This window comes from Euleptes europaea, chromosome 6, assembly GCF_029931775.1.
Source record: "Euleptes europaea isolate rEulEur1 chromosome 6, rEulEur1.hap1, whole genome shotgun sequence".
In the NCBI taxonomy this organism is placed as follows: Eukaryota; Metazoa; Chordata; class Lepidosauria; order Squamata; family Sphaerodactylidae; genus Euleptes; species Euleptes europaea.
In genome coordinates, this window is record NC_079317.1 from 42,972,498 (window position 1) to 42,999,664 (window position 27,167).

A 27,167-nucleotide genomic window follows, 5' to 3' on the forward strand; every position below is an offset into this window, starting at 1 on the left:
GAAATGTCCACAATAATCCTGTTTACAGTCAGAAATATTATCATATCCCACAGTGCAAGAAACCTAATAAACCTAAATAGACTTTGTAGAATCTGATGTTCATAAGAGAGATGGGTCTTACATGCAGTCAAACAAAAACAAAACAAAAACGTTATCAAGCTAGATGCCTGCTAGCTATTTCTCCTCCCTGATATTGGTAGAGCTACAGAAAGAAAAGAATTAAAGTGAATGAAGCAATGCTTTTCTATTGTTTTGACTGACTTTTTTCAAACCACCAGGAATGTTGCATTGACTCGGGATAGGGGAGTGGGTCAGCACGTAAATATGGAGAATTATGGAGTCAGCATTACAATCCATTAAAATGCAAAATAGGATCAAAATATTGAACTTTTTTTTTCATATGAAGAGGAATAGTGCTGAATCATACATGACCTCAAACATTCACATCTGCATGGGCATTAGGGTTGCCAGGTCCCTCTTCACCATCGGCAGGAGGTTTTTGGGGCAGAGCCTGAGGAGGAAGGGTTATCAACCTCCAGGTAGTAGCTGGAGATCTCCTGCCATTACTACTGATCTCCAGCCGATAGAGAGCAGTTCCCCTGGAGAAAATGGCCTCTTTAGCAATTGGACTCTATGGCATTGGAGTCCCTTCCTTCCCCAAACCTCATCCTCCTCAGGCTCCGCCCCAAAAACCTCCCGCTGGTGGTGAAGAGGGACCTGGCAACCCTATGAGGAGGGTGGGGTTTGGGGAGGGACTTCAGTGCCATAGAGTCCCATTGCCAAAGCGGCCATTTTCTCCAGGTGAACTGATCTCTATCGGCTGGAGATTAGTTGTAATAGCAGGAGCTCTCCAGCTACTACCTGGAGGTTGACAACCCTAATGGGCATTCATATCAACCAGTAGTATCCTTCAGTTTCAAATATATTTATGTGATCTATGGCCTATATAAAACATAACCTTTACATCCCATTAGTCTGACAGTCTTGTTTGTGGCTTCCTAGAGGCACGTGGTTGGCCACTGTGTGAACAGACTGCTGGACTTGATGGGCTTTGGTCTGATCCAGCAGGGCCTTTCTTATGTTCTTATGTTCTAGTGCCATCCTATGCACGCTTTCCTAGGAGTAAACCCCCTGAATATACCTGAGTAGGATTCTGAGTAGAACTGCCCAGGATTAATCTCTGAGTTTCCATCTTCCTTCTGTTCCTGAACAACTCTGAAAGCTTAGGAAAGAGAGAAATCATCAGAAATTCCAAGGGAAGGAAGATTAACAACCTGGGTTTGAACTCTCTATGGCCTTCTAACAACAAAACATCTCCTAAAATGTTTCCTTCTTATAGGAGTTCTTATAGAAAGGAAGGTCTGACTGTATATACAAGTATCAGTTCTCATGGGACACCAGCAATTTTTATATTAAGTCTCTCCATTTTCTTATATCTCTTTGAACTATAACCTCCAATACTAATTTATAAACTGGTATTACGCATTGCACCTATTAAATGAAAAGGTTCCTTAACTATTGACTGGTCTTTATGTAGGCAAAGCAATTTTCATGCACTCTAGAGGCAAACCACCTCTGTTAGTCTCTTGCCATGAAAACCCCAAAAGTCGGCTGCAACTTGATGGCACTTCACACACACACACACACACACACACACACACACACACACACACACACACACAGTGTTTGTTCATTTCTGTAGTTTGTTCAGTTCTCAGAGAGTCATAGGGCGAAAACGCATGGTCACTTTATCCTCCTTTAATCCCTGTTTCAGCCAGGATTCAGCCTGGATTGAGCACATGCGTTTCACCTAATGTGCGTTCGATCCTGGCTAAAACAGGGATTAAAGGAGGATAAAGCGACCGTGCGTTTTCGCCCATATATATTCTACACCATTTGGTGAGGATTGTAACATAAAGCCATAACATGCAATGTCAAGAAATGGCTTTAAATGAGGAATCAAGCACTTATGTCTGTAGGGTCCCTGATCAGGGCAAAAAAGATTGCTATGCATGGAAGAAATGGAAATGAATGGGCAGGAATGACTGTGAACCAGGTCTGTAGGGCTATGAGCACACAACCCATATGGAGGACCATTTTGCTCCAGCTAAGAACAATTAAAAAACCATGGAATCCTAATTTTAAATATATGCTGATGGGGTCTGAACTGGCTGAGACTAAGAGGGAAAGAGACTAAGACTGAAAGAGATCATGGGGTTTAAGTGGATAACTCAAATGAAATGTTGACTCAGTATGTGGCGGTGGTGAAAAAGGTGAGCTCTATGCTAGAGATGATTAAGATGGGTTGAAAATAAAACTGTCAATATTGTAATGCCCTAGTATAAACTATTGTGCAGCCTCATTTGGAATACTGTGTACAGTTCTGGTCAGGTTGTTGCAGAATTGAAAACAGTACGGAAAAAGGGCAGCCAAGATGATTAATGGGTTGGTTCACCTTTCATGAGGTGTCTGGGACCACGAGGGGAAGGCTTCAGATTCTGGGACCACGAGGGGATATGATAGATGTTTATAAAATTATGCATGGGATGAAGAAAGTAGGCACAGCTTTGTCTTCTTCTCCCATAAAACTAGAACTTGGGGCACACAATTAAGTTGATGGGCAACAGGTTCAGTACTGAGAAAAGAAATACTATGGCAAGCAATGAGTAATTAAATTGTGAAAATCAGTGCCAGTGATAGCCATAAGCCTATATTGCTTTAAGAGGAATCTCTTTAGATTCATGGAGGATATGTCCATCAATGGCTACTAGTCAGGGTGACTAAAAGAAATCTCCATAAACAGAGACAGGAAACCTCTAAATATCATGCTACGAAGCCTTCATCTTGGCCTTGGTGCTCCATTTGTCCTCAAGGACAACTAGTTGACTGCTGTATGAACCAGTGTGCTGGACTAGATGGACCACTGGTCTGATCCAGCAGAGCTCTTCTTATGCTATGGGGCATGCTAGTTGTTATTTAACTAATGAAAAATGTGTGCTTTTTAATGAAAACAATTGTGGCGGTCCTCTCTATAAATACTGGCCTCCCTAATCCCCCTCCCCCCTCTCTGCTGAGCCCCCTCCCTTTACACTATCTTAGGGGTGGTCAATTCTACTCGCCTGGCTGCAGCCGGATATTTTTTTGCTTTTTGGTGCCATTGGGGCATTATTGCCCTTATTTATTAGAGTGCACTGGGCTATTTTAATTGTATTTCAAACGTTTTATTTTGGGTTTTTTTGTATCTGGTTTTTTTCAGCTGCCCTGAGCCAGGCCCTTGGGCTGAGGAGGGCGTAGAAATGTAACAAAATAAATTAGGGGGATCTGGACACACCTGAAAGTGTTACAGACCCACCTAGTGGGAAAGTCTGGCAGTGATCTTGAAGTGACTACATATGAATGTAAGCAGCAATGATCACAGCTATTGCCCATACACACACGACCTTGTCCTTCTTGGCGTGCCTCTTCTTCTGTGTGTCTAGGGAGCTTCGATGTAACTATGATGTGCCCCAGTGCTCACTGTTCCAAGTCACATCAGCCTCATTACTTGCTTTGGATAATTTATGCAGTTGTTATTCTCAGAGATGTTTCCTTGTTCTGCTCTCAAACTTTTCTTGTCAATGGATCCTGCTCCAGATTTGGTCTTCTCAGTGTTAAGCTCTCCCAATGAATAATCTCTTCCATCAGCATTATACTTCCCATTCCCCTTCCTTATATTAGAACTCTGGTTTTGCCACTAGTCATCATGCTTTGAATAGGATTGCCAACCTCCATGTGGTGGCTGGAAACCTTCTGCTATTATAACTGATCTCCAGCCGATAAGAGATCAGTTCACCTGGAGAAATAGGCCACTTTGGCAATTGGACTTTATGGCATTGAAGTCACTCCCCTCTCCAAACCCTGCCCTCATCAGTCTTCGCCCCCAAAATCTCCAGGTATTTCCTCAACCCGGAGCTGGCAACCCTAGCTGTGAAACTGTATTCTCATTAACAGTGCATTCTCGAGAAGCGCAGGAGTCCAGGGTGAAAGTCCTTTAGGAGGCCTGGTAGGGCCTGTGCCGGTATATGGGCTCCCCAAGCTGGTGTCTGGGCATGTTACACTGGCATTAGTGGCAGTGCTGGACCGGGATGCCAAAGGAGCCTTCTGCTGGCGTCCGAACGCCGGCAAAGGCCGCACCGGCGTCCCGGGAGGCATTCTCAGGGCATTACGGTGCTGGGCTGGGCCACCCTTAGGCGGCCTCCTAAGCCATTTTGGCCCAGGAACGCCCTCCCTTTTTTTTTTTTTTTTGCCAAGATAAGCCACCTTTTAGGTGGTGTGTCTCCTGTGCAACCCTATGAGGGTTGCACGGATTTTTTGCGCCAGGAGGAGGTTTCGGCGGGGCCGAAACCTCCTTTGGAGACAGCGCAGCCACATTGCCTCCTAAGCCCGGTGCAGGCATTCCTCTCAGGAATGCACTGTAAAGTAGCAGCTCTGTTGGTTTGGCATAATAGGGAACTCTGGACTTTTTGTGGCTTTTGAGAGGAAGCTTTGGACCACAGTAATTTTGTTGGAGGAAAAATAAACCAGTCTTATGACTTAACATTATAGATGTACATAAAAATGAGTTTTGTGGCAGATTAAAAACTAACAAAACTTGTATTTAAGCTTTCCTGGACTAGAACCTACAGTGTGCTCTAGCGTATGGAAACATGTGCTAGAATCTTATTTAATCTTTAAGGTGTCCCAAGATTTATTTTTATGTACTTCTTTCTATTTATAAAACGTGAATCGTTTTTCCAGCCTAAACTAGAAGCTCATCCAAGAAAAAAAAATTAAAAGTATTCTACTACAGAATATGTAGTTGTAGGTGCAAACAAACAAACAGCAGCAACTGTTATATAGCAACATGCTTCAATATTACTTTTGGCATTGCACAATCTGTTCTTGTCATTCAGAAGATGTGTATCAATAGAAAATAAACTTATCATTAGTAGAATAATCATAATGTGTACTGACTTCTTGATTAAGAGTCATAATTCCCCCCAGTGGTATCTTGAGAAAGTTAATTGGGTATACAGAGGGGGGGGGGGAATCCTTTAAAAAACTGAAACTCAACTGCTGTTCTTAGATATAGTATTGACTAAAGTAAAAAGGTGCCCTTATTATCCTCCATGATGACTTCTTCGATAATGCAGGTGAAAGAATTTCATCACCTAGGGTTTCTTACAAATGGAAGTCATAAAGTTCCCCAGTGACAAAAATGTTCCACCTCCCATCATTCATATTGTTACAAGGAAGGTATTTATAGGCTGTAATCATGCCCTTCGTTGTCCTAATGTCTTTGCTTTTCAAACCTGAATGATATTACTGCTGTCCTCTTTGAGAACCATCAAACTAAATCAGAATCTTAAGACAATGCTCAGAGCTTTCAGAACCATGATTCTATTTCAATTACTGCAAAATAACTTATCTATATTTGGAAGCAAGATGCAGAAAAATAAAGAAGTCAATTAATGATTTTAGTAAATTATAATGAACCTATAATTAATAACTTTACATACATTTAGTATTTATGAATTGCTGATTATCTCTGAATGATCTGTACATGCCAAAGGGATTCTTTAAAGATGTACAGAACTAAGACTAAAGTACTGGTATGATATCCATGGTAAGGTTGTGCAAAAAAACAACAAAAAAAAAACCCCTGTAAATTTTGGGTTTGGGTTAATTGGGCCCAGTTATTTTTGGTAAACCTGAAATAAGCTGAATACACATATTGGTAAAGGGGTATTCAGATTTATTCCAGGTTTACCAAAAAACTTTGGGCCCATTTTAGTCTATGAGGATGTTTTTGAAGCTCCTGTGGGGGCATTTTTGGAGGTAGATTTCCCAAATTTTCAGCGGGGCTGCAAGGGACTCTCCTTAGACAGTCACTGAAGTTTGGTGAACTTTGGGACAGGGGGTCCAATTTTATGGGGTCCCAAAGAGGTTGCACCCTTCTCTATAGTGAAGCATTATAAACTTACTTCTTGGGAGTAAGCTCCACTGAATAAGTCTGAGTTGGATTCTAAGTAGACTTGTTTAGGATTGCGCTCTTAGAGGCCCAATAATATTAGAAATATTATTTTGTGCTCCTATGAAGTTCTTTTAAATACAAACAAGAAAATTAGTGGTCTGGTCAGAAACAGGAAAGTGCTAAAAGGATCCAGGGCACAATGCAGACTAAGTTAAGGACATTTAGGCCTCATTTATTTCCATAGAAGAGTTTAACACATGCTTAACTTTGTCCCAACAAAATTAATGGAACTTAAAAGAGTTTGTCTCTGACTGTTTGTGTCCTTGGCCAGATGAGTGGAATACGATTAAGATGTGAAAAAGGTCATGTTCTGTTTTAGAAAAATTACATTCTGTTTCTGTAAGGGCAGTACCATAGCTTGGAATTGCCCTATAACTATGTAAAGCACACATCATATGCTTGGTAGGTCATTTGAAGCACTGTGAAATATCAGCAGTATTCTTGGATGACAGGGACAAAAGGCTGCCAGTTCTGAGCTTCATGGTCAGAAGGTATTGGTACAGCATTCTTAACAGTGGTCAGGGTCTTCATGGGAATTCCATGATATAAGAAATGTGGAACATTTATGAAACAATAAAGAAGAATATTCTGAATATGGTTGCCAATCTCCAGGTGGTGGCTGGAGATCTCCTTTTATTACAACTTATCTCCAGGCAGCAGAGATCAGTTCCCCTGGAGAAAATGACCGCTTTGCCGATTGAATTCTATGGCATTGAAGTCCCTCCCCTCTCCAAACCCCGCCCTCCTCAGGCTCCACCCCCAAAATCTCCAGGTATTTCCCAACCTGGAGCTGGCAACCCTAATTGTGTATGATCAAAATTAAGTGATTTTCCTGTAATGCCTGAAATCATTATATGCTATGAGAAATGTATTGGAAATGTATTCTTTGATTTGAAATACTCAATAAAGTATATCTGCACTCATGAATATGCCACACTCAGCATATTAGAAGTGGCTTGTATAGTTACACCAAGCACTTGCATATGTTACAGGCCTCAAGTATAAGAGGCCCACTATTGCTCCTTAGTTAGAAGCTAATTAAAGAATCAATAAATGGCCTCAGTATGCTTGCATAAGCTGGTTTTCCAGAGATAAGAACCAGCTAGGAACCCCCTTAGTTAGCTTTGGCAGAAGCCAAGGTCCAAGATAAGAAGGACAGCAGTAATTTAGGATCAAACAGAGAAGCACCTGACTCTGGTGGGTCTTCTCTGCTCATTAGAGAGCATTAGATCACCACTTTCTCTGCAACGCCTCCAATTCTCTAATAGGGGTCCCTAGTATTGGGTATTTGGGTCTCTACGTTATGTATTGCATCATTGTACCACCCATTACCAAAGATTATATCCGTGCTTGCAATCCTTTGATGTGTGTGTGAATTGTCCTGCGCCTTGGGCAATTTTCACCAGGCGTTTTGTGTACTGGCCAATAAACAAACTGCTTTGAATCTTCAACCTCCTGCTGTTTTATTGTCATTGGGATTTGATACAATATAACAGGCATTTCATTCCTTTGAACCAGTTGGTTTGGTGCATGTATAAATCTTGTCCGGCTTGATCCATAACTGGAAACCAAAAAACATGTTATGATGATATAAGGGATGTTTCACGAATTATTATATATAAGGGACGTTTCACTAATTATTACAGAGACAAATACACACATTCATCCACACATTTAGAGTAATCTGTTTAGTCAGGGCCAATCAAAGAAGTGGTTAGCTTGGGTTGATTTTCTTGATCATGAACTTATTTAATAAATGATTCCCACCTTTCAAATAATTGGACAAGTTTATGCATTGTAACATTGATTTGATGTTAGTAACTTGTTTCCTGAATGTGTAAGTTCCACGCTGAGGGATGTTACCAACTTGGAATGTTAATGCAGCCTGGGCCCTCAGCAATGCAGCTTGAAAAGCACAGAAAAGCAAAGAAAAGAAAAAAGAAAACAAATATTTAAAACTGCTTCATTGAACCTATTTTATATTTTTGGCAGTCACCCAGGCTAATAACTACAAAGAAACAAAAAGAGGTTTAATATCTTTCAGATGTATATTGTGGCAGATACAATTGTTTAACGTAGCCCACGTTTTCTTCATAATGGAGCAATAATTCCTGTTGTTAAAATTTGCTGTTGAATTTAACCATCATTATAAGCAAATCCTCCTGCAGACTAGAATGGCAGGAAACAGTGCAACAATGTATTAATCACAACAAATTAAATTAGCTGATAGTTTCATGGATTCAGAGAAATTGGAGCTTGGAAAGACTCAAGGGATAAAAGCTGATCAAATGTAGTGACTTGTCAATGGGAATTCATTCCCTGAACTGGTTAACTTAAAAAATTGTAAACTGCTTTGGGCTGGGACCTCTGACATAACAGTATCAGCAGCATTATCAGTAATGACATGGCTCTGACAAGCTTTTCTGTTGCCACATGAGGCCAAGGGGATCACATGGACCTAGGGTTGCTAGGTTGTTCCTTGCTACTGGAGGGAGCTTTGTTGCGGTGGTGAGGGTGGAGTTATCAGTGCAATAACATCACTTCCAGGGTAAAACCAGAAGTGCTGGGGATGCTCTAGCACATTCCTCCAAAAACATCACTTCCGGGGTAAGCCAGCTGGCCTGCTTCCTCCTGTCGACCAGCTGAGAGGCAGCTGGCAGGTCCTTGTATCTGGCAACCCTACCTACAGGGCTGCCACAGGCATGCCGGTATTATAGGAAATCCTAACCTGGGTCCAATCATGAGGCTGTCTTAATACTCCTGTAGCTTTTCCTAGCCTGAATATCACTGATATACTGAGAGGAGCTATTACTCCACCACTCTCCCACTATGGTTCAAAGTGGGAAAGCCCAGCTCCTGAGCGGCTCCCCTTTCTAACCCCCTGACTCATAAGCCATGAGACTCCAGTTTGGGAAACTTTCCACCTATCATAAGATTAGGGTTGCCAACCTCCAGGTACTAGCTGGAGATCTCCTGCTATTACAACTGATCTCCTGCCGATAGAGATCAGTTCACCTGGTGAAAATGGCCGCTTTGGCCATTGGACTCTATGGCATCGAAGTTCTTCCCCTCCCCAAACCCCGCCCTCCTCAGGCTCCACCCCCCAAAACCTCCCGCCAGTGGCGAAGAGGGACCTGACAACCCTACATAAGATATCTAGAGGGGCTCACCAAACATTCCTAACCTTAATCAGAAGTCTGCAGCAGTCCAGGCAGAGACTAACTACGGTAGTCCTAAAATGAGGCCTACTTAGAGAGTGGCAAAGTGCAGCACGTGAAAAAGAAGCTTTTCTGGGCCAATCTAAACAGGTCCAAATACTCCTGCTTGGCCCTGAAGTGACCAGCTAATCCTACCATGCCATAATCAGGGATGTGACGCGGAAGCCAAGCGGATTAGCAGTCTTGTCCAGGATACCCATCAGAAAGTCCACGGCCACATAGAAAAGTGTAGTTTATTTGTACAGTGCAGAAATATATACAGATACTCCTTTCACACTCTCCGCTCATAACATCCCGCATAGAACTGCGGTTTCACTTCATTATATACACCTGGTGGACACAGCCACCAATCACAGTAGATATCCAATTATCCTGGTATTGCTACTGCATTGCATCAGCCACCTGGCTCTAACTGGATCAGGCCAGCTTTCTCTAGCTCCCCAGGTACTTTCCAGGCTGATTACATCATCCTTAGATCTCACTGATCTATCCTGCACCTGTCAAACTATCTGACAGACTTGTAATCTTGACAGGATGGGCAAGTGGGCAGTTCTGAATGGGAAGTGGTGTTGCAAGGCGAGCAGCAAGCATATAAAAGCCCAGTTGTTCCCCACCCCTAATTGTTACGAAATCCAATTTTCCAGCATGCCCATCCCCTCACTTTTGGCATCTTGCTTTTGTGGTAAAGGGAGGGTGGGCAAAGGCAGCTCCTAGTACATAAAGGGGGAGAGATGGGCCTTTGCTTAACCGCCCCCCAATTCATAAATTGTAAGTCACACAGACATTTAACAGAATAACATAAAGAGCTGAATATTTCTGAATATTATGTCACTAATTTGTTACCTTGAATTAATTATAACTGTGTTAATGAACAAAGAGGTTTGGTTCAAGTGCTGTTTACTTAATATCTAAATACATACCCATAGTAATTATACATCATACAAAAATGTGTGAATCTGTGCTCATCATAAACCTTTAGTCTAGTAATTTAATTTGATAACTCCACTTTTTAAATAAATAAATACATTGAGACTGATGTTTTTCTGTTTATTTATTTATTTCCCTTATCTATTCTCCAAATATCCCATTATTTTATAAACCTTTATCATTTACTTCATCTCATAAAGTGAATATTTTCCCCACGAGCTTCCAACTATAACCCCATGATTGATTTCCTGCATAGGATCAGATTACTTTCTAAACCTTAAAGACCATTTTTGTTGCTTTACTTTGCTCTTGAGGGTATAAACAAGATATGCTACCACTAAAAAGAATGAATTGACTACGAATGAGCTGAGAATGAGTAGGGATGAACATGTCAATGTTTCAGAATTGGAAGTGAAGTCAAATGTGTATAATGGTTTTATTTCCCTACAATTTTAATCAATCTTTAAAATAAATACTTTTAGGGGCGTATAAAATGCCTTTTCTGTCCATTTATATTGTTTACATCAGACCATATAATTGCTTTGAGAGTGCCTGCTAGTATTTTAAGGTTGTATATACTTTTCTGTATTACAAGCAGAAATAGCAATTAATATGCAAGTAAAGCTTGCCTCATGTTTTAGAAAAGAAAATAAGTACTTGTTGCATTTTATTACTATTACGCTTTAGTTTCCGCAAGTTTTTTATCTTCTTTTTGTGCAATGATTTTCACATTAACCCCTTCAGTAGATCGCCAAACTGGGGCTCTTTCTCCAATATGTACATATCTTTGAAAGTGGCTCTGCTAAACTCATGCTGGGATTAAGAAAAGTGATAAAAGATCCCCCAAAATATCCCAAAGTTTGGAAATGATCCCACCCCATGTGTGCTGGCTGTTCCAGACAGCAGCAAAGTAACTCACCATGTGGAGTGTTCCCACTGTGCGGTGCCATCAGCTGTCTCCTGGACTGTAAGGTGGTATTGCAGAGACTTTGTATGCAATGAGCAAAACCATCTATGTAGTGTATCTTGCCCCCTTGATTTAAGTCTGGTGACATGCATTTGGAAGTTAGATTAAATGTAAGTTTAAGAGTAAGCAACATTAGCCCCATATATAGGTTTGCCAACCTCCAGGTACTAGCTGGAGATCTCCTGCTATTACAACGGATCTCCAGCCGATAGAGATTGGTTCACCTGGAGAAAATGGCTGCTTTGGCAATTGAACTCTAAGTCCCTCCCCTTCCCAAACCCTTCCCTCCTCAGGCTCTGTCCCAAAAACCTGCCGCCGATGGCGAAGAGGTACCTGGCAAACCTACCCACATGCCCTATCACAGTATTTTGGACACAAAGTTTTTAAAACAGCAGTGCCTCCCTACACACAAACTACTTTTGAAACTGAAGGGGAGGGGGTTCCAAAAGCAGATCAGGTATGAAGGAGTACTCACCTAGAGTACTGTGTTCAGTTTTGGGCACCCCAATTTAAAAAAGATGTAGACAAGCTGGAACGTGTCCAGAGGAGGGCAACAAAGATGGTGAGGGGTCTGGAGTCCAAGTCCTATGAGGAAAGGTTGAAGGAGCTGGGTATGTTTGGCCTGAAGAGGAGAAGACTGAGAGGGGATATGATAACCATCTTCAAGTACTTGAAGGGCTGTCATATAGAGGAGGGTGCTGAATGGTTTTCTGTTGCCCCAGAAGGTCAGACCAGAACTAATGGGTTGAAATTAAATCAAAATAATTTCTGTCTAGACATTAGGAAGAATTTTCTAACAGTTAGAGCGGTTCCTCAGTGGAACAGGCTTCCTCCGGAGGTGGTAAGCTCTCCTTCCCTGGAGGTGTTTAACAAGTGGTTAGATGGCCATCTTTCAGCAATGCTGATTCTATGACCTTAAGCAGATGATGAGAGGCCGGCTTCTGTGCATGGAGTAGGGGTCACTGTGTGTGTGTGTGTGGGGGGGGGGGAGGTAGTTGTGAATTTCCTGCATTGTGCAGGGGGTTGGACTAAATGAACCTGGTGGTCTCTTCCAACTCTATGATTCTATGATTTTGTGATTCTATGAGTGTGCTGATGTCACACTAATCATGTTCAAGCCATTGGATTTGCCTGCAGTAGGTATTTAGATCCTAGCCTGAAACAATGGGAAGGGAGAAGGAGCAGCATTTGCCGGTTCACAATCAGCAAGTGCAACATATAAAGTGCATGGTAAAATGGTCCATTTAATTCCTTTGTCTCCATCTGTTTCTACCACGCATCCATAGGAAGCATACAGATACACTGCACCATGTTATCTGGGTTATTCCCATATCAGTGGTTGCCAGCTCATTTTGCTAAAAGTCTGTGAAAGTTAACCATGCGCTGATAAAGAAAAAAATAGCTTTAATATCATGCCTTATTTAATTATTTCACTATTTCTGAATCAAGAGAGCTTTACTTTAAAGAATAATCCATTCTCTTAAGAAGATAAGAGAAAATGCAACTGCTAGGGACAGTACAGTTCCTAGCTTTTCTTACAGTTAAATATAGCTCAACAATAAAGTTCATCATTAATTCTAATGTGATGCTTAAGTAGGGATAGATTATTACTATGATTGGTATGACAATATAAAACTATAAGGAAACATGTTCTTAATTAGAAAACATTTCAAAGAATCAAAGTCAGCTTTCATCTCATAATTGATCTCAACACTGCTAACTGCAAAAACATTGTGCACTATATAATTTCTAGAATATTACTGAGTTCAGTATTGTTATTCCAATAATAATACAAGTTTCCAAATTCCATTTTTTTGTGATACCAGTAAATTGATTAAAAAAAACTTTCATTTTTGATGAGATAAGCTAAATAACTTTATGGTTTAACATTGAAAGTACGAAATTATTTTAATTGTGTCTGGAAGGAAGTGTAAAAAGAAGTATTCCAGAATAAGGACCTATTTATATTGCACATTTAGCATTAATCCAAATTTAATGGTCCTCCTGATGATACATAAAATGCATTTATACTCTTTAGCTTGGAGCAATTAGAGTGATCCCAGTAATAGATACTCTGTTACTTTTAATGTCTTCATACCCTCTAATTGGGCGGTCTAAGCCTTTGATTTAGTTAAACTGTAACAGAGAAAAAGTGAGCCAGAGTATGATCTTGAGTTGCCAACAACCTGGAAAAAAAATGTCTTGCCCCTTTAACAGAGGCTTAACGGGGTGTTATTTACCAAGGCTGATACCACACAAGATGTTTTTTCTGTTGGTAGCAGGCATGGAGCTGGGGGAAGGAGTGCCCAAGGCAGGGACGGAGGGGGGAGGAGGTGTGCCACATGTGTGTGCATGTGCACCCATGTGCTGGAACCAGGTATTGGTGGCCCCAGGGGTGGAGAGAAACACGCCAGACTGGGCGCACGGAAGCCACCCCCTCAGAAAAAAAGAGAGGGAGACAGAGGGCAGTATGAACTGTGTGGGCAGTGTTCATACCAGCCAGGCTGTGGGTGGACAGCTGCGCCCGTGCCACAGCATGGCGCCGCTCCTTCTCCCCATGCCAACACTCCTCATGCCTGCGCTGGCACCCCCCTCTCCTTGTGCCCAGGGCAAGTGTCTTTGCTAGACCTCCCCAAGATCCGGCCCTGGGTGGTGGTCACATAGGGACAGGGTAATCCAGTTTTAACCCTTGTTAGCTGTAGTTTCTCTACACATCAGATGCAGATTGCATCACACTCCCAACTGTTGTCATGCCTTTACCATAATTCTCCACACATTTGTTAAAATTTTTGGTGTCTGTGTAAGAATACTCAAAATACTACTTTTCATTTTTTGAAATAATGTTGCACATTTGCATAGCACTGCTTCACAATAAAGCAAGACTTGAATCATTTGATAATGCTAATTGTTGGAATGTACTGTGTGTCCAAAAATTTATGGATGGTTTTAAAAGAAATGAGTGGGCCACAACATCTGATTGTTTTGATGGGCAACCTGTACTCTGGATGAGAGGTTACTGTTAGGCCTGAATATGGAGAAACAGAATGGTTTCCAATTGGCAAAGGTGTCAGATAAGGATGTGCTTTATCTCCCTATTTGTTCAATCTATATACAGAGCATATCATAAGAAAAACTGGATTAGATTTACATGAAGGTGAGATGAAAATTGGTGGAAAGAACATTAGCAATTTGAAATATGCAGATGACACCACATTATTGGCAGAAAATAGTGAAGACTTGAAACGACTGCTGATGAAGGTTAAAGCCCAAAGCGCCAAAGCAGCTGAACATCAGTTGATCATCAAGCAGACAAAAGTAATGACTACTGGGCAGTTATACAAATTTAAGGATGATGGTGAATTAACTGAAATTATTGAAGACTTTCTATTCCTTGGCTCCATCATCAACCAAAAGGGAGATGGCAGCCAAGAAATCAGAAGGAGATTGAGACTGGGAAGGGCAGCCATGAAGGAACTTGAAAAGATTCTTAAGAGAAAGGATGTGTCACTGGTGACCAAGATCAAGATAATTCATACCATAGTATTCCTCACACTATGAAAGTTGGACAATGAAGGAAGCTGAAAGGAAGAAAGTCAATTGTTGATAAGTGGTGTTGGAGGAGATTTTTATGGATACTATGGACCACCAAAAAGACAAATCAGTGAGTTCTAGATCAAATCAAGCCTGACCTCTCCCTAGAAGCCAAAATGACCAAACTGAGGCTATGGTACTTTGGTCACATTATAAAAAAGACAAGAATCACTGGAAAAGACAATAATGCTATGAAAAGTTGAAGGCAGCAGGGAAAGAGGAAGACCCATCATGAGATAGATTGATTCAGTTTGCAAGACCTGAGCAAGGCTGTTAACAATAGGATGTTTTGGAGGACATTACTTCATAGGGTTGCCGGAAGTCGGAAGTCACTTGAGAGCACTTAATACACAGACACACTGGGTGTCCATTTGTGGTCATCTCCATTGAACAGATTAATTGGCTGCCTACTGCTTGGGAGAATGGAGGGTGACCCCTTTAGGAACTTTTTCAAATCAAGAGAGCAGTAATGCCCTGACCAAAATCTCAATTTTGTTGGTGTAAGCAATGACACCAAGGCAGCTCACTGTGAAAATCTAGAGGAATGTGATGAAGGACAGGTTATTTTCATTCAAACACAAGGCATACCTTTCACTCTGGAAACATGTAAAAAAATCATCCCCAATACCTCCATGCTGGAAAAGATCTTTTCCCCAGGGTTTTTTACTTTTTAAAAGAGGAAAACTATTTTTTTTTTTTGCTATCAAGTAGCAGCTGACTTATGGCAACCCCATAGGATTTCCAGGGCAAGAGATGTTCAGAGGCAATTTGGCTATTCCTGCCTCTATGTAGTGCCCCTGGTATCCCTTGGTGGTTTCCTATCCAAACACTAACCAGGGCCGGCAACACTTAGCTTCCAGGATCTGATGAGATCGGGCTAGCCTGGGCTGCCCAGATCACACCACTAGAGATGCTGAAATGGAGAAAAACCTTGATGTGGAATCAGCACCGGTGATGTTATTTACCTCCACTCTATGAAAAGTTTCCACTGCCCTTGTCCACGCATTAAGTCTGTGTTCAAGAGGCAAGACATTTTTTTCCTCTAGATTCTGGACAACCACAGTATGATCTCATGCCTGGGAAGTAGGGGTTCTATTGTCAAATAAATTCTATCCTGCTATTACTAATGGCTTGGAATGGCTGCTTTGTGCCAGCATCCACAGTTATTCTGGCCAAAATGACATAAGAGATTTCTGCCCTTGATTATTCTTGCCAAATTGGCACGATCACCATGGGGGGTCCAGTTGTGTCGATCAGATGCTGAATTTCAAGTGGGAGCATCTGAGATGTGAGACAAATAGGCCATTTATGCTTGGTTATTAGCCATGCTATCCCTGCAGAACTGCCCCAGGTCACCTTTTGAGTTATTCATGATTTTTCCATCCTTCAGTGGTCACTGTGCAGCCATCCCACACTTGCCCCATGGTTTCAGGAACCTCTTTTACCATGAATTTAAATTTTGCCTCGATCCCAAAGTGAAGCTAATCGAGGCAATTTGTGTGAATAGTCCTTTTACGAGTTGGATCAGAAAACCATAGGTCTGCAGAGCAGCAAACCCTTCAAAGCATAAATGGTCATAGAGAACAAATTACTGCTTAAGGTTACTGAGAGGGTTAATGGGTATGGGTAAAGAATCCTCCAAGGTAATGGTCCTTATATCCCCAAGCTGGGGTGCGGGAAGATCCACATGAGGCTTTTCTGTTGGCGGATTCCATGCAATCTCCCTCAGTACAATAGGAATGGGCTTCAAAATATTCCTTTATGACTATTATTCTTGCCTCAGGCCTCTGAACCCTCTGCTCTCCTCAAGAGCAGGGACTTACTCTGCTGACTACAGCTTGGTGGGGTCTGAAGTGCAGGAGCAGGCTGGGGCTGGAGTACAATGTTTGTGGAATCCAAGCAGGTTTTCCGCTAGGGAGACAGTGTGATGTAGTGGCTAAGAGCAGTGGACTCTAATCTGGAGAACTAGGTTTGATTCCCCATTCCTCCACATGAAGCCAGCTGGGTGACCTTGGGCTAGTCACAGTTCTCCCTCTCAGCCCCATCTACCTCCCAAGGTGCCTGTTGTGGGGAGAGGAAGGGAAGGAGATTGTAAGCTGGTTTGATTCTCTGTAAAAGGTAGAGAAAGTCAGCATATAAAACCTACTCTTCTTCTTCTTAAATAGACTGGGGGGAAAGCCTCTCCAGCTGTTCTGAATGCAACTTTTGGTATTCACCACCAAGCAAGTCCAGGGTCACAACACAGACACAGGCAATGGCAACCCACCTCTGAACATATCTTGCCTTGAAAACCCTACATGGTCACCATAAGTTGGCTGTAATTTGATGGCACTTTCCACCACAAAACACATGGGGAACAGATTGGCTACAGCTTTTGATGATGTGGTTGAGCCTAGAGTTACCAGTCTTCTGACTCTGCGGAGGGATACACTGAGCAATGGATCTACATACACAGAGGACACACATGTTCTCCTTCCTATGTATGCAGTAAGCTATTAATGACCTTGCACATTACCTCCCACTCATTATGGAAGAAAGGTATATATAAGAGAGAGCTTAATTGTCTAATAAACAATTCTAAGCATATTTACTCAGAAGCAAGTCCCATTGTGTTCAACAGAGCTTATTGATACAGAAGCAAATATAGGATGGTAGCAATACCTCTGTTCTCTTGATCTGGGTGCCATTATTTATCATTCAAAATTATTGTGACTCAAACCTTGAAGGAGTTTTGGCTGCTCCCATTGGATCATTAATTAAAGAAAATGGCTTTCAGTTCTTGAGGAAAATGGCACAGCATTATTTATTTTCAACGGAGGCTTCCAGTTATACTGTAAATAAACACACCGCTTGCTTTGAGCCTTTTGTTAGAAAGAACATTGTTAAAATGAATGAAACAGCTTTGTATAAACACAGCTGATGAAGATGGGATTGTTACAAATGATACTTTTGTTCCTGCTGAGCCAATACCAACACCTGCAGTTAAAATAATTATTTAAAACCGGTCTCTTTTTAAAAGAACAAGTAGTTAGCAGCAGACTTGTCTTGTTATGGTAAATTAACATCTGCAGTTAATATGATTCCTCTTGGTTGTAAACATTCTGAATTAAAGCTTGTTATCTCCTTTAGGAGGTATGCTTTGATGATTTCACCTGTTTGCTACAAGATAATTGAACATTTCTCTAAAGTGCTAGGTGGACAATGATCATATTTTAGCTGCCACATCCATTACGAAATGTTTCAAAGCAAATGTTCTCATTAATTATCTAGGAAAGGTCTTCAATTAAAGTCAGCACAACAAGTAAAGTGAAAACAGAATGGAAGCATGGCTGCAAAGAAAGAGGAACAAGATATAACCAAGCGGAACGCAGGAGTTAAGAAATAACACTGCCATTGCAAGACATGGCCCTGATCCATAGATGTGCCTGCCAAGGAGATGGTTATGATGGTGTAATTTGACAATGCTGTCGAGGTCTTTTTAGCACAAGAATCCACATACATAAGGGAGCCTCAGATAATAGGTGGGAGGAGCTCATATAAACTCCCTTCTGACCCAGAAGATGATGTTTGTGTGGAAGAAGGCTTCCACACAAACATCATCTTTGCAAAACACATGCACTTCCCTGATGGAGAAAGCTGGTGATCTCCATGGGGAAAACCTGTCAGGATTATGCAGCTCAAAACTTCTGGGTACAGGTCCCTTGTTCTTCCACAGATAGATCAGCAGTACCTCTTACAGACACTTCTGAATTGATAATGTACCCACAATGTGTCCCGTAGATGATCCCATGAGGACCTTTAAAAGCCTGGGCCAGGTCTATCTCACACAGGGTTGCCAGGTCTCTCTTTCCCACCGGCGGGAGGTTTTTGGGGTGGAGCCTGAGAAGGGCGGGGTTTGGGAAGGGAAGGGACTTCAATGCCATAGAGTCTAATTGCCCAAGTGGCCATTTTCTCCAGGGGAACTGATCTATGTTGGCTGGAGATCAGTTGTAATAGCAGGATATCTCCAACAAGTACCTGGAGGTTGGCAATCCTAACTTCACAAGGTGTCTGTTGTGGGGAGAGGAAGGGAAGGAAATTGTGAGACAGTTCGGTTATCCTTAAAAGGTAGAGAAAACCAGCATATAAAAGCCAACTCCTCTTCTTCTGATTAATCATCTAAAAGCTCTAATGCTGAATGGATCCAGATCTCTCTTTAGTTGTCATTGTTTTTCCACTGAACTCCGGGATCAAAGTGGAAATACCTCTGATCCTTCCTTCTCTTCTGGATCTCATCTGCAGTACTGTAAATGGCTCCAAATTGTGTTTTCTGGGTCCCATGCGAGTGAAGGAGATGAGCTGTTCCTTGAGCTAAAATGGAGGGGGACAGAGAAAGGTGACATCCTGACAACCTGGGAGTGACTGATGGAATTTTAAACATGAGATCTGGTGTGTATATTTTCACAATCCATGCCAGCAGAATCACTGATGATTCCTACTTCTGATTTCTCCAGTGGTAAAAGTATTTAAATTGTTCAATAAATAAATAAAAATTATAAGTAATTTGTCCCACATCAAACAGGGAGGATTTCTTGATAGGGTTGCCAACCTCCAGGTGGTGGCTGGTGATCTCCTGCTATTACAACTGATCTCCGGGCAACAGAAATCAGTTCCCCTGGAGAAAATGGCTGCTTTGGCAATTGGACTCTATGGCATTGAAGTCCCTCCCATCTTCAAACTCCACCCTCCTCAGGCTCCACCCCAAAAATCTCCAGGCATTTCTCAACCTGGAGCTTGCAACTCTATTTCTTGAAGACAAAGCCACCTTACACTGAATCAGATCATTAGTCTACAAGGTTTGCATTGTCTATTGTGACTGGCAACAGCTCTCAAGCAAAACTACATGCAACATTTTTTTTGCCAAGTCAGGAAACTCAAATTTCTTGAAGTCACACAGCAGCTGTGGGGAAAGGAATTTTTAGAATATCTAGGAGTCCACTTCTGTTTTCCTGAGCTGAAACACCCCTTACAGGGAGTTAATTGCAGAACTGTGGAGCTGCACATTGAGTAGCAAGTGGAGGCCCAAATTTATGAAAATAATCCCCTTTTCAGCTCAGGAAAATGGCAGAGAGGGGAAGGGAGGAAGGGAGTTTTGAGAATAATTGGGCCCATGAGATCTTTAAAAGTGCTTTTTCCAACACCTGTTGCATAACTTCAGGGAAAGTGAATCAGGTCCAAGCAATCACAACTTAATTCACCAAAAACTGTAATGTGTAGCTTGACTGTCAAATTATCTTTTAATTGGAAATGATGCAGATTGGACCTGGAACTTCTGCATGTAACGTAGATGCTCTGCTATTGAATCACGATCCCTTAAGAGACATCCTGTGCTTCTTGGTTTTACAAATAATGGCTGTGTTTATTTTCTATAAAAAACAGATCAAAACTTCTCATAGATCTTAAATGTTAAATACTGTGATTGAAGGGAAAGCCTGACATTTGCCTTGAGCCCTCTTAAAAAGGAGGGATGTGGTAAGCAGTTCTGTTTTTGAAGTGCCCCCTGAGCGTAGCTTTCCCCCCCTCAAAATACCTATGGAGATTTCCACTTCTTTAAAACAGTTTCTCTACATTCAGAGTGCTCAGAACAAGAACTGGAGAGCTTTCAAATAACTGTTTCACCTCTGAGCCGACATCCCTTCTGATTAAAGTCGGCTTTTTATGCCCCCAAACATTCCAGGATCTGATTGTTCAATCCATTCTTGCCACTGCACTAGCACTTGGACGCTTTTGAGACTTTGAGATTCCCACTTTAAACTTGTTCCACAGAGGGTACTTGTGAAGGATTCAGTACAAACCCTTTCCCTTGGAGATTGAGGTCATCACCTCTATTATACTCCCTGCTACTTCCAGCGTCCAAGGTTAGTAGCCTACCTCACCGGCACCTAGATCTCCCACAATACACTCTGGCACATCATTGCAGAGATACCAGACAGAGTTCTTTCTGCATTTCATATTTTATTATTTCACTCTCTCCTTCCTTTCTTTGGTGAATTGTAACCTGTGGCTCTTTGAATTTTAGACACCACAGAGCTATCCATAATACTAAAAAGCCAGCCCTTTCCAGCATTAGACTGAACAGAGGTCAATATATCCTTTCAAGAAAATAAGAATGCTCATGGACAGCCATAATTAGGAGAGGCCAATGTTTGGAGGGGGATGAAAAACAGCTGTTAAACCATTGGTTTCTCTAATTGAAGCACGGAGGTTGGCATTTGATTCTGCCTATTGAAATAGGATTCAAGAATAGTATAAAGAGATTGTTAACGAGAGGTTGTTAAAAGTTCACACTATTACGATTTATGTCTCTACTGTGGTAAAATAAAGCATTTTCTTTCTTTCCAAGTTTTAAGTGCTGGTTTGGCTAGCTGTCAGCCTGAGAATGTGCTGATTTCTCAAAGAGATCTCAGCAGTGCCACCGCAAAGGCAAGTAAATTCGATCTTCATTCTCCTTTTGCAAAGGACTGATGATACTCTAAATTCACTGGGGATTTTCCTGAAGTGTAAAGAGATGTTTTGAATTACATGATTTGGCTGGAAGTGTTATAACTCCCTTTATTTTAAGGAAGCAAAACATAGTCTGCAATAGTAGTGTGCACCATTTTTTTGGGTTTTTTTTTGTTTTGGATTTGGGTTTATTGAACTTTAACTCTTTCAAAAAAGCCAACAACAACCAAAAAAAGCCAAATATCCATACTGTTAAATGTTTTTTTTTTGGGGGGGGGGACTTTTTTGGGGGATATCTAAAATTTTAGACTTCATTAACGTCTATGGGGAATATTTTCAGGGCTCTGAGGGGAGCTGTTTTTCAAGGCAGAGGCACCAAATTTGCAGCATACCTGCAGGTGACTCTCCTTAGAAGAACCCCCAGGTTTTGTGAAATTTTGATTAGGGGGTCCAATTTCATGGGGCCCCCCAAGGGGGAGTTTCTACTTAATGGAGTTTTCAATTGTTTCCAATGGAATATGGGGGGCATCACAGCCTCAGAGGTTGAACCTCAGAGGCTGCACCTTCGCCCCCACCTCCTCTTCTCCCGGCAACGTGCTCCTCTTAGCTTGCATATGCTCAACACACTGGGAGACCTCGTCTCTCCAGGGCACAAGCTTGTCGGTCCACTCGGTGATCCTGCCCTTGATGTGTGGGTCACACATGGTTGCCAACATGTAGATCTTCTGCTGAGTGAGAGACTCAAGGCAGGGTGCCACACCATCTTGCCGCCTCTGCACCAGCACTCACACTGCAGGAACCAACTCTGCACATCCTTCAGATGGCTCAAGAAATGAGGCCAAGTTCTCACGAGTCATTTGGATCATGGGAATGACCACAGCCATCACTGCTGTGACAGATGAGAGCAACTGCGTATAGTCCTTAAAGGGCATAAGGACCTCCACAATGTGAGAAATAGTCAACCACTCATCCAGGTTGAGCTGGCTGTCTTTCCGCACCACCTCAGTCTCAAGGAACAAGGCGGTGAAGCCTCCCTTCTGCTCCACCAAATGCTCAAGCATGGCATAGTTGGAGTTCCAGTGAGTACTGACACTGCTGAACAGGCAGTGCTCCAGCACGCCTGTCGGTGCCTGCTTCTCATGTAGCAGATGGGTGTCCTTCACGCTGCATAAGAAGTGTCTAGCTACCTATCCTACACTACAACCTAATATACCCTAAAATCTTTTTAAGAACCTCTCCCAAGAAAACTAAAGCTTTGTTTTGTAAAAATTCACCTAACCTAACCTTGCTTCAATGTGTGGTTTTCTTTCTTATTGGTTTGTTTAAAGATCAACTACCTAGTGACTTCATATTCTAGAACCTATCTAAGGTTAACCTGCAACTGTCCTGGAGATAGAATGTCAAAACTTTTTAAAAAGTTAAAAGTAACTGCACTAAAATTTGACCTGGCTCTTCTACTGCAAGCTACCCAGTTCCAGAGCTCATCTGCAAAGCTATAGCTTGAACTGATGAACTAGTTTTCTAAGGCCGCCCAGCTTCAATTGTTACAAAGCTCAGAGCCAGCACTGAAAAAGTTTACTATTTGGCAAACAAGATCCTTGACTCTTCTTAACACTTACCACAAGCCTAATTAGGAAAAAAACGAAAGCCCTACACCTTAGTTAAAATTCGATGGTTTTTTAAGTCAATTGCTAATACAACCTTATGAAAGCTAGCCTCTATTTAAATGTCAACTACTATATCAAAATGGTTCAAATGAATCCTTCCAGGAGTACAACAATATAACTCCACCAACACAACAGAGCAACAATAATCAGAACACCCCCCCAAACCCTGTAAATAAATGAAGCAAAAAGAGGCAAGAAGGGCCCAGCCCACAACACCTCAACACAACAGAGAAGCACAAGCACCAGAAAATGAATAAAGGTGGGGAATCAATGCAAAATGCTTAAAGTCTCTCCCCCAGACCCTGAAACCCAGAAATTAAGAAAGAAACCCTGGAACCGGGGTGAGAAAACACACACACACAAAAACCCAAAGGAAATACCTTTTTTTAAAAACCCAGAGCCTCCTTCCCACACAAGGACAAACAAATACAAAAAAACCTCTGCAACCAACCAACTAGAATGAAAAAATACCCCCCCAAAACCCATGGAGCCAAACAGAAGACAACATGTCCCTCAGGCCTTACAAGGATTTTTGGCCTGTCTTCCCTCCATCCCAGACCAGAAGAAGACAAGGCACAGGGGGAAAACCAAGCAAAAGATAGAAGGGGTGAAGGAAGCCCCCTCCACAAGAAAAACACCTCAGAAAAAAACCAGCATTGGCACCCACACATACAAGGCCCTAAAAATATAAAAAATGCTTAACTTTTAAGAACACAACAGGGAAACCAAACTCAAGGTAGCTGAAGGCCCTTTAGGTCTTGCAAGGCCCTTAGGCCCAACCCACCAACAGGCCAAAGAAAAAAAAAGTGCAACAGGCATGCTTCACACAAAAAAACCCCCACCAAGTTATTTAAAAATAAATAAACTATTTCAAACTATTCAACATCTTATTTTCTAGGCAGCAGGCAGGCAGCAGCAATCTAGTGCAGACAAGCAGTAATCCAATGGATGCAGCAGTTGACACACCATAAATTCAGAGGGAGGACCAGCAGCTAAAGCCAAGCTTTGCACTGAACTCTCTCAAACCTCTGTCTGGAATGGGATCTGCTGGAGCCAGAACTCCTTTTTATGCTAACCTGGAATCATATTGGCTACGCTAATTTTCTACACGCACTTCCACCCTCCCCTCCCAATAGATGGTTGCAATCCAGATTAGAACTGTAGCAGCCTAGCAAAAATGCAATACAAAATGCTGACATTGGTCACTGGTGAAAAAACACACTCATTTTTTTAATAGTGTTCACAACTTTAAGGAGATGATTCTGGATTGGTAACAGCACATTTCTGGACATCAGTATTTGGTGCATGGGATAATCTAAGGATTGGTTCAGTAGTTCATTGTCTTGTCTTACCAGTCTCTTCAGCAAAATTTGAAGCTATCCTCCCTCCTAAGAAGCCTTTCTGCAATGGAAAAACCTCTTCTTCCAACACAACAATTTATAACTTCACTGAATGAAATGGTAGGTTATAAGCCAAAACTGTACTTCCAACTTGGTAAAGACAGGAATGAGTCTCTAATGCAGGGGTGGGGAACCTTTTTCCTGCCAAGGGCCATTTGCACATTTATGACATCATTCAGGGGCCATACCAGGTGTAGATCTCCCGGTGGGGGAGAAGAGGCTAGGGTTGCCAGGTCTCCAGCCACCACCTGGAGGTTGGCAACCCCAGGGGAAGCCACACAGAGAAGGCCTGCAGGGTGCCCCCACTCCCCACTCCCAGGCGGAAGGGCAGCCAGCAGTGTGCCTGAGCAAATGAGGCGCCAGGGGGGCACAGCCCACAGTTGATCGGCAAGGGAGGAAGGAAAACCGAGAAAGAGGAAAAGGGAGGAAGGGAGAGAAAGGGAGAAAGAAATGGAGAGAGAGGGAGAAAGAAAGAAAAGGATGAAGTGAGACAAAAAAAGGACGGAGGGAGACAAAGAAAGAGACAGAAAAAGAGGGAGAGAAAGGAGAAAGAGTGACAGAAAAAGGAAGAAAAGAGAAAAGCCTTCCCCCCCACACACACACCCGCTGGCCCCGCGTGACCTGGCCCCAGCCTCCCCTGCCCACACACACACCCGGCGGCGCACAGAGCCCCACGCGACCAGGCCCCAGTCTCCATGCCCTTTCCTCCCCAGAGTCCACAAAAGGCCCCCCCGAAGCCCAATTGGCTCCTGCATGCATGCTCTGCCGCCAGGAGCCGCCAGCCTCTTTCCCCCTCCCTCTCGCTGCTCAACAGCCGACAGTCAGCAAGAGGAGATCCAAAGTGCGCCGCAGCAACACTGTAAGCCGTGGTGCCAGGAACACCCTCTGGGAGGGCCGCCCTGCTCCCCGCCTCTGCAGCAGGGCCCCAGAGCTCCCGAGGGCCGCAAAAAATGTCCCCGGGGGCCGCATACGGCTCCCGGGCCTGAGGTTCCCCACCCCTGCTCTAATGCATACCTAGCCATGCTTATACACTAGGTTGGATCCAGCACAAGGTCCTTCACACAACTATTATCCTTTCCCCCATAGAAGACATTTCTGACCCTGGGAAAGTTTATCCACAAGGTTGCAGAACCCATAGGGAGTAACAGTCATACAGGTTAGGAGGTTGCGGTGGGGAGGGAGAAGGGGGTGAAATAGTTTCCTTCTGCCTCTTTTTTCAGTAGGGTGCAAGAGGATGAGGGAGTGATTTTGCTCTAGGGTTGCCAACCTCCAGGTACAAGCTGGAGATCTCCTGCTATTACAACTGATCTTCAGCTGATATAGATAAGTTCAACTGGAGAAAATGGCCGCTTTGGCAATTGTACTCTATGACATTGAAGTCCTTCCCCTCCCCAAGCTCCACCCTCCTCAGGCTCCACCCCAAAACCCTCCTGCTGGTGGTGAAGAGGGACCTAGCAACCCTATTTTGCTTCCTTTCACCTCCCCATTGCATCCTCCTGCCCATGTGTCTATTACACTGCATTGGTCCTGCAACTCTGAAAATAAACTTTCCCAGGGTCAGAAATGGCTGCTGGTGGGCAGGGAAGCCCTCTGCTGATGGATTACAGGATCCAATTCACTATATCAAACAAACAGCTCACAGTCTACAAAGCAGTGGAGCTTCTGCCAGTGACAATTGTCTTTCCTCATGATAGAGGTGGACATTGGCACAATCCAAGATGCCAGATTGTCAGATTGTCCCATGCCATGCCATTCTTTCTGAGGGAAATTTTGATGCTATAACAGAGCACTAGAATCAAGCAACTCATGGCTTTAAATGGCGATTAGACAGATTCATGGATGATAGGTCCATGGTAATTAAACAGAACCTCCAGAATTCAGAGGCAGTGGACTTTTCAGTACCAGTGCTGGCAGGCAATACCAGATGGAAGGCTGTTTGTTGACTCTCCAGGGCAACTGGTTGACCCTTGTGTGGAAAAGGATGCTGAACTATAAGGACTACTCGTCTGATCCAGCAGGGCTTCTTATGTTCTTAAGTATCCCTTCACTGCTTGAATTGATCCAGTCTCTAAGTTTCTTCTTTCTTCCTTTTTTATTGCCTCCACTGTGGAATAAATATGTAGACTTGAATGCTTCTCAATAACTCTAAACACATCCACTGTTTATCGATGGATATGAAAATATTGTAAGTACTCAGTATCTATTTGAGGATAATTGTTCAAGATACTTAAGAAATTCTTTGCTTTTTTGTTTGATTTACAGATAGTGACATCTGTGTAACAGTAAGTACAAAAAGTGTTTTTCTAATTGGCAAGTACTACATGATATTATGAAAGCTTTGGCAAAAGCAAAAAAAAATAAAAAAAATGTGATGATACATAATCCAACTGCATTGTATTCCCCAACAGATTCATTTTCTTAATAGCATTGTTTTCATAAGACCATATTAGTGGCTTCAGAACTGTTTAATTAGAATAGTGACATGATCCTTAGATCACGAGAAGGTTTAGAACAGGAAGGTCATGTTTATTTACACATTTCTCTGTTCATTGTGATTTGGGATTGAACATTATGAAGTTCTTATTTTATATTTAGAAATGTTCATTGTCTAATCAGGAATAACAGAGACAGTCTTCTTTCTTCTTATTGTTGATATGAAAGAAAAGACGTGTAACACTGGTCTACTGTTTCTCTTCTTTCAGTAAATGCACTCCTTAATTAAAAAAGACAATAAACTACAACTAATAATTGTATGCAGATCATTTGTCTCCTTATTTCTTGTCTCCTGAGAATTTTACAGCTCATTCTAGTTGAGTTCAACTTATTATCACATAGGGTGCAGAAGGTGGTGATGTAGTGATG